A 19,556-nucleotide genomic window follows, 5' to 3' on the forward strand; every position below is an offset into this window, starting at 1 on the left:
GGTAGTCCTTTTAAGGAAAACATCCGCACTTTCAAGTGATGGGCTCCATAAGGGATTTTCAATATATATTATTATTTAAATTTCGGTTTTCGATTCACATTTATTTACAAAATACTAAACAATGAACATACGAACATCAAACGTGGAGTTCTGGTGTCAGTTATTTTTGTGTGTTTTCGTTTTGTTTTTGATATTATAAAAAGTCGTCTAAAATACGGACTACAACTAGATGGTAACGTTAAGTTTAAATGTGATTTGAGCGAATCGGGCATCATTTTTTTTGCATTTACAACAGATTGATCATTTAAGTTAAAATTTTACCCACAAAGAGGGGAGGTTATAAGCCACTTTTCTTCTCCAGTAACCTAGTTTACCGCGTGACTCCAACGTTTGAAGACCACCAATGTAAAATAATAACAATAATTACTTTGGTAATTCCTTGATAAGGGTGGAAAACATATCCTAATAATTTTCATATATTATATCTTCTTTGTAATAGACTGCCAGAGTAGATCTCATTATTCATGGAATAGGGACAGAATAGGCATCAATACTAGCAAGGTTTTACCAGGGACTGTGAAATAAACATTTAAACTAATATAACTAATAAATTCCATCTATGAAATATTTCCCATATTTCCAAATTCAACCCCCAGTGAGATTTGATTATACATGAACCCTCCATTGTTTTAATAACACTACATAGACAGGATGCATGATGAATCAGACCTTTGGGCTCTGGTTTGGGCTTCACCTGAAAGGTGAGAAAGAACAGCGGAGACATTTTAGACGACAACTGCATTGGATGTGAGTGTCATTGGTTATAATAGGCAATCTCCTGTAAGCAGATACTGAGTCTTACATGAATGTCTTTTCAAAAGTTTATCTATGAGCTCCAGCAAATTCTTCACACAGGCTATAAATGATATATATTGATTGGACGGCTGTCAACAAGCAAATGTTAGTCAAAAAAAGGTGTAAAAACAGGCAAGTAAAACTAAAATGTAACATTTCCTTGTGCGTTATGTCTCTATATCTAAAATAAAAAATATTTTCATCACTGCATATATTTCTTGTTGGTTTGGCTAACGACCACAAAATCATGACACACTATTATTAATCAATTATAGGCCTTGGAATGCAAAGGGCCCCATTGAAAAGCTAATTATCTAAAGAGAACACTTTTAGACAAATCTGATTACCTTGGATTGAAAGCTTTGCTATTAAACTCTAAGAATAGAAGCTATGTAATAAACGAATCAAAATTTGTAGGAATTTGCAGGCTGTGCTGTTGATGAAGATGTCTTTGCCACAGTCAGGACACAGGATGTCATCTCTCTGCCGTCAGGAAAGCCGCGGCCCACCAGGGACACACAAACACTTCTTGCAGATTGAAGCAGTCATTGTGCCATGTCTCTCTTCAAAGGAGATGTATTTGCTGCCCTCCCAGACCTGCAAAGGATATGACAGTCAGAACCCACATAGCAAGCCTCTGATAGTTAATATCATTGGGAAAATATGATTATTGTTTGCTTAAGTGTGGAGACAAGAAGATTGCTGTGAGGCTCATACAGGTCTTGGAGGTCAGAAAGGTCCACAAAATAATCCTATCATTATTGACTCAACCTTATGTCGTTCAAAAACCTGTAGGGCTTTCTTTTTTCTATGAAACACAAAAACGTGATTAATTAAAAAAAAATCCCTGCCAATATAATAACAACATTATAATTTAAACATTTAGAATTCAATTAGTCCATGCAAAAAAGCTCCAAATATGTTCGAGAAAAAGCACAATAGAAATATCATAAAAGAGTGATAGAAGTAATAGACCAGTTTTGGTCTGTTTCCTACATAATCACAATTGAATTTGGGGGCTTCAGAACACCAGGAAATATAGACACACATTTTCATATGGACTTCCTTTATAATAAAAGTCATGGGTGTTGTTCTGTCCATTTTTCAGTGTTTACAAGCCCACAACCTGATTCACTTTTACTGAAAAAAACTGAGCGAGGCGAATTTAAAATTATTTTAAAATCTGTAAAAGAACACTTTCTCAATCCGATATATGTCACTATGTAGAAGGGAAAAGATCTGTCACTATTCTGTTTCATCACAACTTAATACACAAGATGTTATATTGTGTTTAGGTTCCATCTTGGTCCTGGATAAGCACCTTCCAAAAGATAAGGAGATGTAAAAGTGTTGGGTTGCTCATACCACTAATAGGGGTGGTGCAGGCAGTGCACTTCTTGGCAGTTACAGATTGCAGAATCAAGTGAGGCAATCGGGGAAAGTCATCAACGAGAGGTGAAGCGCTGAGCCAGAGACGCTGCTGCTTACAGCCAGCTAACACAAGAAGCAGTCCTTATGCCATGGCTGGTCATGGTAGGTCACGCCCCCCAGTGGTGATTGGCTGAGAGGAAGTGATAAAGGTGTTCATGTCAAATAAATACTTTTATTTAATGTAAAATTTTGCATTCTGGTTCTTACCTTCTTGCAGTTGCACACCTGAGTGCAAATGACAAAGTGTTCTCGTAGCAGGGCACACCGTAGTATTGTGTCCTTAGGAATTGAAGTCTGGTTCCACTAGGCTGCTGGACAGCGTTTGTCCTTAGGAAGGAAGCTTTGGTTCAATAGGCTGCTGACAGCGCTGGCAGGTTTAGAAGCAGGTCTCATGCCAGCTGTTCCCCTTATGCTCCATCTTCCTGGAGCCTGGAATAATAGAGACAAATGCAGGACAAACACGCAAGTATTACCATAAACTTGCGCTAGGATACAGAGCGGAAGGATGGATTATAACAAATGTCTACTTAAAGGGTTAGGCTTACCCAAAAAGAAAAATATGTCCTCATTTAGTTTTGATAGGGTGCATTCACGTACTGGGGAAGTTCGTATTTACCATTTAGGCATACAATTTCAACGCGGTTTTTTAAACTCTACATGTACAAAATGATGAAAGAGACGAATGTGCGTCCGGTGGAGTTTTTGCTGTTGTTGTTCTGGGTTTGCGATTTATGAATGTGCTGTAAATTCAGGTCATTATGGTATTTTATCTTAATTGTACAATAACTATCGCTATGTTTGTAACAATCAACCTGTAAAAAGATCAAATAAAAAAAAATAACAAAATTAGAACACCGGCATCTATATGTATCTGACATGGTTTCTTACTATACACCCCAAAGTGTGCCTCCATTGAGAAGTCCATTCCACCCAAAAATTTAAAACATAAAAAAAGTTGATTAAAGACACTGTTGAAAGAAATCCAATGAATTTCTGAGTTTTCACATGTCATGCAAGCATGTTTGAGCGCTCATCCAAGGGAGGCCAATAAGGTTTGTTCTTGTGTGTTAATTGCAACAGTTGAACCTGCATTGGTCATAAGCGAGCACTGGACCACAAACCCGCAGTCATATAGGTCGCAATTTTTCAAAATTGAGATTTATACATCACCTGAAAGCTGAATAAATAACTTTCCCATTGATCTAAGGTTTGTTAGGACAGGGCAATATTTAGCTGAGTTACAGCTATTTAAAAAATCTGGAATCTGGAAATATTAGAAGGAAAAATCGCCCTGTAGAAGTTGTCCAAATGAAAGTTCTTAGCAATGCATATTACTAATCAAAAATTAAGTTTTGATATATTTAGCCTTAGGAAAGTTTGAAAAATATCTTAATGGAACATGATCTTTACTTAATATCCAAATGGATTTTTGGCATTAAAAGGAAAAATCTAAAATTTTGACTAGAGATGCACCAGATTGCTATATTTTCTTGGCCCAATTCTGATTTTTTTGTAAGTGCGGACCGCGTGACGCTGATGTGATACCGATTTTTTGCAGATTTCCAATTTTCTTTCTAAAAACTATAACTGACAACATAGGCTATACAAACAAAAATCTATACTTTTTTAATGTAAAATAAATAAGTAAATAAATAAATTTACATAATGAAAAATTATTAAACATTACAATTCCCCCAATCTGGACAATTTACAGATGTTCCCTCACTTAAACAACTCTCAAAATAAAGTACTCTGTGACTAGAAAAAAGGCAGAAATAACTGAAAAGGAGTTGCTGGACTATTTAACAAAACAGATGTCATTTATTCTCACTGTTTCTTAAATTGTAATTTTTCACTAACCTTATTAAATGTCATCTTTCACATCAGATTATTACATTGTTTTTAATTAATTCAGTTAGAATAATTAGAAACTGTAGAGCTGTTACCGTTCGAATGAAAGCAGTATCAACAAACGCCATCTTTCAACTGCAGGGAAACAGCAGAAGCTGCATCTGAAGTGGCATTAGATGTTTGATGTATAGAGATGGTCTGAGTATGAAGCTGATCGGTGACATAAAAATGCATTGTTATACTGCAAACTATTCGAATGCATAAAGAGTTTTATAAGATTCAATTATTTTAAATATTTTTAAACATACAACTAAGTGAAAATTTTCTGGGGCGACAAATACAATGATAGGTTTTACATATGAAAAACCAAACCAGTAGGGTGGCGTCAAATGATCCGACTTGAATGAGTGAGTCATTTAGGTCCTTATCATGCAGACAATTAGTTTCTAAACGATGATTCATTCAGAAATGAGGCAGGTGAATACTGTCTTTATGAATGGGTTACTGAATCATTGACTTACTTGATTCGTTCAAAAATAGGTGGATTATTCAGTGACGAAACCACCGCTTGCTTGCTCGGCAGATTACAAAGACAGGTTCTGCTGTGGACTTTGATTGGAACCACTGATTGTTTCTAATTATCGTATATTAGAATGTATTTATTTTTTACTACCGCAGTATGTATGAAATATACGTTTCTAGAAAATTGCGTTTTGCGCTCACTGTGTTTTGTTTTCTGCAGGGGAGTCTTGCTACTCTTCACTCAAGCAAGGCATGTTGCAAGCCTCATCTGGTACTAACACAAAAAACATTATCCAATCGCCGATAATTGTGACGTCAACACTGGATAATGCGGAAAAAATGGCTATTCCAGTCCCTGGCTGGTTGATCAGTACATCTCTAATTTTGACCCATACCAATGTATTGTTGTATTATTGCTACAAAATACCGGTGTTGACACTTATGGCATGGTTTTGTGGTCCAGAGGGACAAATTTGATGTGCACGATGGTATGTATGTTGATTAATGGTTAACATACTATTAAACCAATATTAAGAGATCGTTCATCATACAAAGTGGCAAATTCTACTCAGAAGATTTGGAGTTAACCATTCAGTTGAATATGGATTACTTGTTACCATGTCTAATGAAAATTTTGAAGTGTCAGAGTTTTGCGTTGAAACTTTGGTGAAGTGAATAAAACCGTCTTATGGGTTTGGCGATAATGACATAAAGGGAGGGAAAAAACACTGATGACATTAATGTGAATATTAAAGTGTCTTCCGTTTTTGTCGTACTCTCCCTTGAAATTGGATCCATTTAATATTTCTCAGCACTCCACATAGTAAAGTTAATTATTGCTATTTATGTCATTAGCTTGCTGTCCAATGCAATATAATGTCTCACTGTGACGAATTGTATCATTATGTGTAAGGAAACAGGTTCAAGCAAAATGTTTCACTTACCTGGCATGATTGTCTTCTTGCACCTCAAAACATTTAGAGGAATACTCATTGGAGTAACACTCAGGACAAAGTAGCTGCGTGTCCTTGGTGGAGACACGGTCTTTTGTCACCAAAGAACGGTGACATTTGAAGCAGGGGAAGCATCATCAGGACAGTGACGGTCCTTATAAGGGACAGATCCTGAGGACAAAAGCATACAGTGTAAGGACACCAAATTGGACCATGGCCTGCTCACCAGCAGTAAACTTGGGTTTAAGGGAGGCTCTGTGCTTGGCCTCAGTGCTCTTTTTGCAAGCTTTGACAGCTAATTAGGGAGAGTGGGAGGGTAAAGTGTCCTCTCAATGTCAGCTTCACAAGCAGGTCACTCCGCCAATGAGAGCCGCCCGCAGGTGCTGTTGCTGGAGGTGTGCTTCGGTGGTCTGCCGACCAATCGCCAGGGTGTTTTGGATCTGCCAATAGGCGAGTAGGTCAGGTATTGTTAGTGAGAGTCTGCCCGGGCTGTGAACACACACACGCCTCAGGATTTTGTGAGTAGTTTTAGGGAAGTGTATAACACCACGAGTTGCTTTAAATTATCACCAATTGGAGCGTGAGTGACGTCAATTTGGACGTGTAGAGAGAGAGGTGTTGCTTGTGATCGTTAACTTGCTGGACCAAGGGGCTGTTGAGGGTCCACTTCTGGGTTTGCCTGCGGACCTAGAGGGAAGGGGCCGCAGATGAGCAAAAAGCATAAGCCAGCATTAGGGAAGCAGAGTGGAGCAGCAGCAAGCTGAGGACAGCAAAGCGGAGCAGCAAGCAGCGGGAGCAGCAGCATAAAAAGCAGCCAAGTGGCCTCACTGGGCCAAGGAGGGCCACCACAGATGTCTGGCTTCACCCCAGGCCTGTTCCCCAGACAGGTTGAACAGCCTCCTCATCAGCGACTAAGGACCACTGTAATGTGACACTAATGACAGGAAGAAAGTCACAGAAGCCTTGAGAGAGAAGAGCACCACACATCCTATAGCAATATAAGGGATCGGATGGGAATGTACTTCCTAAAGTATTTACCATTATGGTCCTTATGTATCATCTTCGCAACATTTACTCATAATACACTGTAATTAATATATGTCATTTTTTTTTTTTTCTTTTAGGGCATATGCTATGCTGTGGCTAACGGCCCTTAACAGTTGTTTTGTTATGAGTGGCTTTTAGCAACTCACGTTGTGCTATGATGTTGCTAGCATGGTTCTTATTTTGGTCCCTCACTAATGCAATGTGGGTGGGTGGGATTTTCACCATCTGCAATGAATAAAAAAAAAATCAGAAAATTCGTTTTTCAGCCAGCCTGCGCACAACTTGTGCGTAAATGATGATTCATCTCTATAGCACAGGTCCATAGCATAGTGTTTAAATGATAGTTTTTGCCCAAAATGAAAATTTTGCCATGATTTCCTCATGAGTTTCCAATTGCTCCACACCCATAGACTTCCACACACACTTTTTCATTTGTGTTCATCCACTGAAAGTCTACGCAACCAAAATGTTAACGCTTCAAAAAGTACAAAAAGACATTGTAACACCCTTCAGAAAAAAATGTAAAAAAAACAAAAGACAAAAAGGTACAAAAGCTGTCACTGGGGTGGTTCCCTTTTAAAAGTACACCCATCTTATTTACCTTAAGGTGCACATTTGTACCTAAATGTACATAATGGTACACCACACTGATTGTGCATGAATCATGGTTATTAACTTGAATTCAGGCTTTTATAAATATTAAAAGTACACAGATTTTTGTACATTTACAGGTGGGACAAGTTTTGGTTGGCATGGACTTTCAGTGTGATTTCAAAATTACATTTAAAAACTATCTTAATTGTGACAAGAGACAAAGACCAAGGGAGTAAGTCTTAATTGAATGGTTTGGAATGGAGAAGGATGAGTAAATGATGCCAGCATTTTCATTTTGGGGAGATTAATCTATTTCTCTTAACGTTAAGGTATTAGTTTCACGTTTGTTCTATCCTCTAACAACACAGTTCAATAGTAATAGTGATGCTTGCCTTTAAATATACCCTGCCACTTTAAAACAGAACAGCTCATAACAGCTAAATCTATTGAAAAATATTATTGATATAGTGATTGATCTGAAAATGATAATAATAAAACTAAAGCTGATTAATTAAAGTTTTTAAAATTAGTCTTTGAAATGACAATGGATGTCTCTGGTTTCCATCACCAAGGTGAATCTGGTTCTTTTTTTGGTTCTGGACTCACTCTCCAACATGACTTCCTGCTGCTCATTCAGTCCAGAGTGCATGAGCTGGCGCATTCATTCTCCACGACCCGCTCCCCACCGCTCTCTTCGAAGTGGGGTGATCTCTCAGCTTTACAGAGCTCAAGTCACACACAAAGCTCCAAATCACTGTTGTTACTAAAATAAGCAGTGGTCAAATATTCTGCACTCAGACCTCTCGCTCTAGGTACGGAGTCCTGAGAGCAATTTATGAGCGCACCGCAGTCTGCTAGAAATATCATTCTAATGGATGTAATGGAAAAATAGTGGACATTCTGAATAAATTTCTGCTATTTAAGTTGGAGCATCTTTGAAAAAGCAAGAAGGTATTTAATTATAATGAACTGTCGCATTGAGTTGGTGTAATTGAAATCTTAAAAAGTATATTTAAGAAAAACTGTATTCAGAGCTATCACAACATATAATAATGGACGCTATAAATGCTACTGATTTAAAGAGAGTTAGACTTTCGTCACTGTCTGTTGACACACTGAAGTATACTTTAAAAACAAGTGCACTTTCAAAAGTATTTATTTTAAAGTCACATTTTAAATCAGTTTTTTAATAATAACTTATCATCTTTAAATTCTAAAAAGTATTATAAAAAATGTTACTTCGGGAGGGGCAATGTGACTCCCAGCTGTCTAGTATTTGAAACGTTTTGTAACAGTTTGTGAACATAGAAAATGTGAAGATTATACATACTCTGCTAGTTGACAGCCAATGGGTTGGCTTTGCACCTCCTCACAGTTGGTTGAGTACGAAGGCTCCTCATAGCAACTAGCACACAGTATGGATTTTCATCACGCAGAACATACTTCTTCCCATACAAAGACTCTCTATGCAAGTAAGTGGCAGTCATAGCGTTCTGCCATCTTGATTCAAAAACAATTCCAATAAAAGATAAACGTGTGTTTAATTGTGTGGACAGGTTTGAGGAGGGCATTGAAAAATGTATGATTGGTTAAGACATGAAACTTAAACTTGTAGGCACTATAATATACCAGTGCAGGTACACATCTGCCTAGATAAAGGCTAACTACATGGACGCAAACTTTCTAAAGAAAGAGCGGAAGGCTGTGCCAATGTATTTAGTCACAGCTGTTGTGTCTCCCTCAGTAAATGCCCTGCTAGTAATATTCCTGCATTATTCCCTCAGAAACTGTTGGTCGCCAGGACTGGCTTTTGTGACACACTATTGCTTACCCACTCTTGAACGCCCCCACTCTGAGCTCTCTTATTTTCTCATTGAGTCTCAGTCAAAACACATTAATAAGTCTCTTATAAATATCATCTTTCACTTCAGTAAACTTGTTAAAGTGGAATGACAAGTTTCTTATATAGTCAGTGTCTTCAACCGCTTAGACCCTTTACTTTAAGATTACATTGTTTATCAAAAGTTTTAAAAAATCCTTAGTTTCCCAAGTAAGATGATTGGTATAAAGCGTTTTATTATGTGTTTTATGGGTTACAAATCGCGGCCAGTTGGTTTGGAACATGTTAATGCTCCAGTATGGAGTGGACTCACATACCAACCTATTACCAAAGTCTACCCTCCTAACCTAACCAATGATGTTTAATAACTAAAATCTAACAATTCTAAAAAACACCATTCCATTTTAGCTTGCTTCTACAAGTCTTTGAGCTCTGTCATCAAGATGTCTATGATTTGTGTTTCACATCGCAAAGTGCAAACAATAGTAGGCCTACCAGGTAAGCTACAGAGCAAATGGTTTACACCCCATGTACAGGGCGCGAAAGGTATGAAGCCATAAAGCTAGGTATGTGATGTATCTATCAACCTGATTACAGCTTATTTACAAAATCATGTACACTTTGGTAAAACTGTGTTTTGAGTCATTGTGACCTTCATACTAACTTAATAGGACTCTTTATGTACTGCCATGTCTCCCACAGAAAAGTAATTGTGTGTCCAGCTCTTAAATCTGCAACTGTGGAACATTTGTCATGATCACACTGTTGCTATGCTGAATGTATTCATTTGATGTGTAGCTGCCTGGCTGGCTTTCACCAAATAGGCACCAGATCAATCACAAGTGTCCCTCCCCAGTGGTTACCAGATGTCCCTAGAATGTGTCCGCCGACTATCAGCTAAAAGAGCCATAATCTCCCTCATTCACATTCTAGTCTCAAACAGACTGACTACACATAAAGGGTGTTAAATAAGCCGGAACCAAGCCATGGGGCTTAGCCGGCGAGAATCGTGTAAGTCAAGTGAATTACTTTTGAACCTTAAAGAAGTCCCAAACCAACCCGTTCCTTCCAATTAACATAGAGTGCTAAAGTGAACATGTTTTTTGCAAGCTAATAAAGACTACACGCACAAGTGGGCCTCTGTGTGTGGATACGTTTCAGCATAACTGGATAATGGAATGACAGGTGAGCTGGTGGAGATGCCTGACACATTTATTTATTCCCCATACCAAACTAGGTGTAACCGAAAAAAACAAGCCAAACAAAACTGTTCATTACAGTACTAAAGCACTGCCTTGTAGTAAAAATCTCGAAACTAGAGGCGGGAGGACAAAATGTATTTTAAAATACCAAACAAATTGCTCATATGTTGCCTCAAGTAACGTTTTGTAATCATGCATTTTAAAACACTTTCAACAACAAATTCGTTAGTTATGATGGAATTATTCGATGTCTAATGTTGTGTAAGTAATAAATTTACCACTACAGCTTTTAAAATATGGGCAGAGAAAACTATTTGACTCGTCAAGCATTGGAATAACCAATGCCTGAAGTAAACAATCTTGTGAATGGCTAGTAAGAACATTAATTTCAAATTCTTCTGAATAGACAACAATAGAATCGAAATTCAGAATAGTATTCTACAGAAATAGAATAGAATATGATTATTGAAAGAATAAAACAATAAAGACAATAAAGATGTCAAATTCATGAATATATACAATATATTGAAAATGATATTATGGGCAGATGCTTCTTTGAAAAAATTATTTGAAATATAAGAATCTGAAATTGTAGTAGTGCAGAAAGATAAGTTGTAGATTTGAGCTTCAGTGCAGCATTCTAGATGCTAATATAAAGCAAACAGGACTAAAGCGGGTGGAATTAGTGGGGAAAAAGAAAAAAAAGATGATAGATCAAATCTGAAGAGAAGAGAAGAGAAGAGAGAAGAGAAGAGAGAAGAGAAGAGAAAGAAGAGAGAAAGAAGAGAAGAGAAGAGAAGAGAAGAAGAAGAAGAAAGAGAGAGAAAGAGAAGAGAAGAGAAGGGAGGGATGACTTGCTTGTCTTGCTATTTGGATGTGCTGTGTGTTTGGTTCTTGAAAGAGAGATGGAGGAACAACTCCGCTGTGCTCCCTCTTTATTGGATTACTCCCCCCTTCTGGAAGGGCAATGGGAGTGATTGAAATGGGTTGGACAGTTATCAGGAACATAAATAACATAGGAATTCTAGCCAGTACTTCACAGTGCACAAATACAACATAACATCATAAATACTATGTAACAGCAAATATTATTTCCTCTCCACCAGTGGAGCCATGCATGTATTTTCTCAAAGATTCTAATCTATCCGACAGCATACCGGGCACTCCCATTCTCATCCTACAGTTGTCTTTACAACTGAAGCCCCCATCGTACACCAGCCCAGAACGTTAACAACAGAATTATTTTGTCACAAAAGATAGTTCTACCAAAATGCCATGCTGGATGATGAAGTCTTCCAGTTCTAAAGCCTGTGTCTTGCTGCCAACACACTAGCATCCCATCCAAAACACAACTGATGATCAGCATTGCTGATCTATTCATTGCTGTATATGCTGCAAAGTTCAAAGTGATCAAACAGGAAATCTGCATGTTCTGAATTTTCCCTTCCTAATATTAAACCCACTGTGTTGAATTTCTGACAATCGCCATCTTATTTCAATCATTCATGCCCTTTCAATCGGTCATGCTGTGCCTTTCATTCCACATGCAAGACATGAAATTTTGCACAACAAATAAAATAAATACACTATTTGAGTTATGTATCTGTTATTGTACTCTTTATTCAAACACACTGGCTCAGTGTTGGACCAAGTTCTCTTGGCGTTATGAGTTGATATGTCTCAAGGTCATGCCAGCATTGGACTTTCTATGGCTTTTGTAAGATGGGATTTTGAGGTAGTTTTAAGAAGAAGTTTTAACAACCATTTACTTCATTCATACCCTAAAAAAGGAATCATTGATGGCTGCCATCGCTTTACTATTTACTATTACGCAGCAGAATGCTATATTTTAACTTTTCACCTGAGTATTTCAAAAGACAACAGTACCTTTTGTAGGATTTGGCTCTTTCATCGATGTCCTTTGATTTTCTGGCGCCCACCACTGGCTGCCCCATCCCTCTGGCACCTTATAGCAGAGGCCTGTGTGTGATACTGACAGTTGCTTAGTGACAGAGGGAGGATAGAAGTAAACTTGGAGGTTTTCATCCCTGCGGCCTGATGGGTTTACAATGAGATGGTAAGTCCCAACCCTGTTTGCTACCAAACTTTGCCTCTTCTCATCTGTCACTCCCATGGTTGTACCAAGATTTCATAATCGGCTAAGAACCGAAATGTTCTGCCAGCATCAGTTAACATGTGACATTCCCATGATCAGATGCAAATGGAGGCGTCATTTATCCCTGGCTGTGACTATTATTTCCAGGGGATGCAGTTTATAATTAGGTACTACCACCAAAATAGAAAGCCTGATTTACCAAATTCTTATATTGCTAAATGATTATGCCTGTAGTCGTTGGTGTCCAGTAACATTCGATGTCATTTTGGCATCTTCTTGCACTCTATGTGCAACAAACCTGACAGGGTCTTCACACATTTCGCACTATTGACGCCATCTCTGTCGTCTAGAGTCATCACAGGCACCGCTTACACACAGCCACTACCGGACGTGTGATCACTTAATTTGAAACCCAGCCGCGGCTCTAAAACCGTTTGCAAAACAGTTCAGAAATGCCACTATGGAACGACACACGGTCAGCCATGGAGTTGTGTGTCAGGGAGAAAAATATAAGTACACTCCTAAGAGCAATTATGCAGCAACGTCATACTGATGTGCAAGATATGTCCACTCATGATTTGGTGGGAAAACGCTTATGAAGAAAGCTTGAGACCCGTGTACCAGAGTAACTGGCCTAAATATCGTCGCAGTAGCGTACAAGCCATCAAGAGATAGAGAGATTTCAGTTAAACACTCACCATTTACAAGCATGTTGTAATATTAAAAAATTTGAAATATATTATAATTAAAACTGATTTCCCCCCTATTCCCACTTGGTGGATCTCAGGAGTCCTGCGAATCGCAACTGGCTCTTAGGGGAGTTTCAAGTGCGTGTGATGACGGCTTCATCCCCTCAGACTACAAATACAGGTGAGAATGTAAATGATTGACAAGAACTAAATATTATATGACCACCTTCAGTTGCACAGGGCCACGCTGAAGATATCATGAAACTTACGTTATTGACCTACGCAGGGTCCAATCGGCCGTGCGTGCCACACCCACCTCGATGCTGCCGTACCAGTCCTCTCTGCCCAGTGCGTGAATAAGGCCTTGGCTAATCCAGCAACTGTCTATATTACAGTATGAGAGGTACAGCTCCCGCTATCCGTTACACGCACGTGATCCCTTTCCTGTTCACACACGGGCTGGTAAATCACCAGCCTTAGTTCCAGATCTGACCAGGTTCAAACAACAAGTGTACCTAGTCTAAAAAGTGTTTTACTGTCAACGATATGATTCCTTTTATAGTACAGTGTTATTTGAGCTATGAACAGCACTCCTACAATGCATCCTTGGGCATTAGAGTACTAAGACCGTCAGTGATGTATATGAGGTATTAGTTGGTGTTCATACTACCCTTGTATTAGTTCATTTTCCTGGTACGAGTTATGATTGAGCTGTTCAAATTGACCCTCAACTGGCCTTCAATGCAATTCCCACTCAAAATATAACATGATTAAAAATCAAGAGAAAGGAAAATCAGGTTTCATGAACAGAGGAAAAAATTTAACAATCAGGTTATTTTGTCAACACCGTTGCAAAAAAAGTACATAAAAAAGTTCACTGATTTTTCTAATTTTCAAAAGATTTATGTGGTTGTAACCACATTTAACCCCTTAACGGTTACCGTCCTCCCCGCGGTAGAGGTGTACTTAATTGACTATATTATTACTACTATATACAGTTAAATACTAAGCTAATATGACAAACTGATATATTGTATGGAGGACGGTGTCTAAGACCCCTAAATAGATATTTTGTTACAATTATGGTAGGACGTAAACCGATGAATTACCCAAGAGTGCACCTTAAAAAACATATACTACATTCATAATAGGAGTCTGCCCTTTGTCACAAAAAATTATTATTGAGTTTCATTTTTCCCTAATCACCTGTTTTAGTAATCATCATAAATTATATATATCATCGGAAAGCTTAAAACCATTTTGAAATCAGACAGTATGTTACCATGGAAATGGTTACTTTGTAAAATATTTTAGCGGGCGCCTTCCTCTGTGTTAGTTAAATGTTTTTATTTCTTTTCAGAATCAAAAAACATTTCTATAATCTTGACAAAATACATAATGCTCGGAAAGGTCTGAGTCTTAAAATTCCAAATTTGGTGGTTAGTTGTGATAGAAGTAATATTTTGAGAAAAAGTTATACATCTGTGACAGAAAAATTGCATCAAATTTTTTTTTTTTAAAAATAAAATAAAATAAAATAAAATTTTTTTTTTTTAAAAAACAGAGAAGTTTAAATGGCACCTGGTGGCTAGTTTTGGTATAACACCTAAACAAAATTGCATAGGAACCTCAATTTTTTTTTATACCAACTTCAAATTTGGAACACAGCTTTTATTTAGACATGTTCATGGCCCTAAATGAGAAGAAGTTACAAAATTTCTGGAAGAAAAAGATAAGTTAAATAGTATTTCATAACACTTTTACCATCTGAGTCTGCGACAAAGTCTTTTTCAGCACTGAAAATAATGTGAAAAAGCTATTTTTTCCCCCTTCCAGGATTGCAAAACACCAACATAACAACATATACCCAAGAAATATATTTAATTTGGGTCTGTACATTTGCCTTGAAGAAAAAATAAATAAATAAATAAATAAAAAATTGTCGGTCAAATTGATCCGCGAAAATCAAAATCGTCAAAACATTAATTGTGTGCACTTCCAAACACATCAGTGTATCCTCACAGTATGTCCCACAGCTTGAAAATCAAAATGGGTCAAATTGACATGGAACATAATACAAGGGTTAACCTGCTTCCCAATACAAGATGATCTTGTCTATACACGCTTAAAAGTATTGGCATCTATGGTTCCTTAAAGAACCTTTAACATCCGTGGAAACTTTCCATTGCACAAAAGGTTTTTATAGTGGAATTTGTTTACTAAAATATTCTATACTATTGAAATATTATTCACAATAAGGAAAAAAGGTTAAGAACTTTCACTGAAAGGTTCTTTAAGGAGCCCAAAATGGATCTTCTATCTATTGCATACGTAAACCCCATTTTGAAATCTTTATTTTTAAGAGTGAATGGTTCTTGTTACACGTTACATGTATTTACTATAAAAACAATAAATAAATACTAGTGACTAACACCAAACCAAAATTAACCTTAAATCTGTTAATTGTTTTTTTTTGTGATTATTTGGGTATCCTGTACCAAGGGAAGATCAACATAAATTAAAGGAGGACAAAGGGAAAAAGGACACCAACCATGATTTTAATCACATTTTTATGCTTAGCCGACTGTTCTATTGTTATAATCACTCTTTTTATGCTAAGAGGAAATTTCCGCATGCTAATCTTAGGAAGTTCCTTTTAAATATTTTTTAAGTTCTACTGTAGCCGCATTACATCTCAAAAGTGCTATCTAAAACCCCTGAAAGTAATCAATTCAGAAGTGCCACCCATACCATGCCTATAACAGTTGCAAACTTTGTCTATTTTCCTTGTATTATTTTACATAGATGGAAAATCTTTTATATCCAATGTTACTGTTAGACTTTGTAAGAAAAAAAAAACTCCAAAAAAACACTTTGTTGATTATTTCATGAATAAACTAATGTTTGAAGACACCCACATTATGTCAATAATATGTCTCAGTATGCTGTTGCAAACTGAGTGTTTGCAGCAACCTTTTATTTTGGAACATAATGTTGCTACTCATCAAGGGCAGCACATACAAGAGGTCTCTGACACATGAAATGGAACCCCTGTAGAGGCTCTGTGTAAGAGACCACTGGAGTCCAACAACAATATCCAAATCTCTCAGTGGCAACGCCTGTTTAACATATTACCACAGCTTCCAAACTTAACACAGCAAGCTGTGCCATTAGCTTTAGACTTGGTACAATTTTTACGTACACGCGATAACATCATTAGAGTTGAGGTTTTCCCCATGACCTATGGGTCCCAGAGTACCATAAAAACACTATCATTGACGGTCAATCCAAACCTAAGTTCGGGAGTTTTAGCTACTACATGACATTCATTTTTTTCGAAAATTTATAGTGTCATGAGGACTTTTGAAAAAGAAAGGTTTAGGCACATACGCTAAGTGTTTACATATTATGATGTAGGTCAGGAGAGAACACCTGTCCCACTGCTGTTTTTGCAGTATAGTTGTAAACTGCGTTTCTGTAACTTGTAAAATAGCAATGACCTGCTAAGGCCAAGATAATTTACATGCAATGTAAGTTCCAAAATATAGCTGATTGATAAGATATAATGGGGATTTATATTGTGGAACGGACACACCCAGTACACAACAATACAGTGTCCACGCACCCCTAAGAGACATCTAGTTACTCATTAAAAGTGAACTAGCAAGGGTCAAAGGGAACGTGTTTTCCATACAAACCCTGTTTTTTTTTTCTGTTTTTTTTTTGTTTTCCACAATCTCCCAACTTACATCGCATTCTTTATGCTGCAGAGGTGCTCTCCGTACAAAATTATGGGTCACTGAATAATTTCTTATGTCTTATTCCTGTAATATTATTTATAGGAAAGAGGTCTCAAAAAATAGATTGGAAGAGGGTGCCTTGGGGGGTCTAGACAATTTGAGAGACATTTAACCATATTAAAACCTTAGTGAGAGGTGCGAAATAATTGGCTGTATGTATGTGGTATGTAGTATGTGTTTCTCATAAATTATAAAATGGGTCTTTATCTATAAATATAAATAGCGTTCTCACACAGGGAAAACCCAATTCTTGTCAGCATTCTCCTATCTTTAACCTCTTGTTTGATACATTTAATCTCAGACAAATGACTACCAGACTAAGTTACATTTGCTGGTTGACTTCTAAACCCTTGACATCACTCGCAAGCACCACTATGTTTTGTCCCTTCATCTTAAAGTACCATACGAATGTTCCCACAAATACATTAACTACTAATACCAATTTACTTTTAACCAGTTCCTTGCTCTTCTGTGTGCCACCATTGAGTTATGCAGGGGGCGACTACATGCTGACTTTAACAGAACATCTGATTACCTAAACATCGTGTTAAACTTAGTACGTGCTTAATTGTTAACGGGGACATGACATGAATTCAAGGTCAAAACTACATGAAGCATGTGAAAAATTCTACACTCATTGAAAAATTTAAGAAGGTTTTCTAAGATTAATGCACGATCAATAGACGAGACTTTTAATTACATTGAAATTCTTAAAAGGACATCAGAGTTTGTAGTATTAAAGGGTTGTCACCCAAAAATGGAAATAGCCTGCATCTTTACTAACCCCCGAGGCCTAGGTGTGTATGACTTTCTTCTTTCAGATGAATCCAGGTCGGAGTTATAATTAAAAATTTTAACAAAAATAGTCTTTGACTTACTATTGTTGCAGTCAGGTTGGGTGTCTGCATTGCTTCAGTCAAAGACCTTAAATAAAAGAGCCTTCCATCAAAAAAAAAAAAAAAAACATGTTCACACGGATTCCTGGTGGAGGGTGACAAAGGCCTTCTGCAGGATATCAAGTTTTTTTGTAAAGAGAAAAATCTATTCATACTCCAAAACGTAATATTCCCTGTATATAGCTTGTGATCAACTTGTAAATGGACAGTTCAGGGTGAATATAACGTCGTGAGGTCAGCTTTGCGAGCACCACTCATGAAGTGGAATCATGCGGAAACGCAGGGAACAGATCAAAACCAAAAAACGTCACTAATTAGAAGTTACAAATGAGATTTGTAAAGTGTAACGTAAGGAGACTTTGCTTCTTTTAATCCTGTAAAACAAACATGGTTTTCACGAGGACCTCACCAGCCATGTGCAACACTGACCCATACGTCATCCTCCGGAGCGCTTTCTGTGTACAATGTTGCAAAAGGTAAAGTGATTATTACGTTTGAATATGGTATATTTTTTCTAACAAAAAAACGAATCGCTACAGAGGCCTTTGTTCCCCCCATGTGAGAAATTTTTTTTATGGAAGGGAGTTATTTCAGGTCTGCGGACCTGAAGCAATTAAAACCCGCTTGGAACCTGCAATGATAGAGCTTGAAAGGATTAAAGAAAATTTTTATATAACCCCGACGGAGTTCGGTCGTGAAAAGAAGAACCTAGGGCTGCGCGGGGGTGAGTAAAATGCAGCCTAATGTTCCCTTTTTGGTGTGAAATAACCCTTCAACAATTTGCTCTGATAAACTCAGAAAGTTAGAATAAAAGTGACCTAATGACCGAGTGATATGGTACATGTCAAGGACTTTTAATATCAAAACAAAATAAATAAATATACGAGTGATAAAGCACACAAACCAAAACCCAAAAAGGTAACCTTAATCATGCTTAATTATGACTATCGCAGTACTTATTTGAGTTTATCTTACACTGTAACAGGGACATGATAAACTAAGATTAAAGCGGAGGTAAAAAGGGGAAAAGGATCACACATGATTTTTGACGGTCAATTTGGGTAGCTACTTTCTATGTTTATAGTCACGCCTTTTAATGACCTAAAGAAATTTCACATGTATGTCTTAAGGACAAGTTCCTTTGTAATATTTATTAACAGTGTTAAGTTATGACAAGCGATACATCTAAAATGGCCATGCCTAAATACCACCGGGAGACAAGTGAATCAATGTCAGAAAGTATCCAACCCACCAAAGTGCGGCATCAAAGCAGTGCAAAAACTTTTGTCTATTTTTCATTTGTATTTTATTTTGTACATAGCCGATGAAAATCTTATATCCAATTTTTACGGTCTATAGTGGTTAAAAAGAAAAAAACGCAAAAAAAAATTAACAAACAATTTTTAGGACGTTGAATTCATAAGCAATGTTTTAATCACACATTATAAGTGCTAAATATTTTATGTTCCGCAGTGATTCTGCTGTTGGGCGCAACTGGAGGAGTTTGCAACGGAGCAAAAACGGGTCGTTATTTGGAACACTATGTGGCTACTAAGTCTAACGCGGCAGAAACATACAAAGACCAAGGTCTATGACAACCCAATGAAAGGGAACCACATGTAGATAGGCTCGGTGTAAGAGATCCATGGAGCGGGCCAACAACAATATCCAAATCTACTGCAGTGGGCTGTAGAAAAATTCCACAGACTTACATACTTAAACAAAGCAAGCTGGACATAATTAGCTTAGGACTTGTGGGT

At 37.3% G+C, this 19,556-nt stretch overlaps 1 pseudogene; it reads right to left on the bottom strand.

Annotated features, from left to right (window-relative positions):
• Positions 1 to 2,614: 2,614 nt before the first annotated feature.
• On the bottom strand, positions 2,615 to 8,753 carry LOC122145182 (annotated as a pseudogene).
• Between the last annotated feature and the right edge of the window lie 10,803 nt (positions 8,754 to 19,556).

Source organism: Cyprinus carpio, chromosome A5, assembly GCF_018340385.1.
Source record: "Cyprinus carpio isolate SPL01 chromosome A5, ASM1834038v1, whole genome shotgun sequence".
In the NCBI taxonomy this organism is placed as follows: domain Eukaryota; kingdom Metazoa; phylum Chordata; class Actinopteri; order Cypriniformes; family Cyprinidae; genus Cyprinus; species Cyprinus carpio.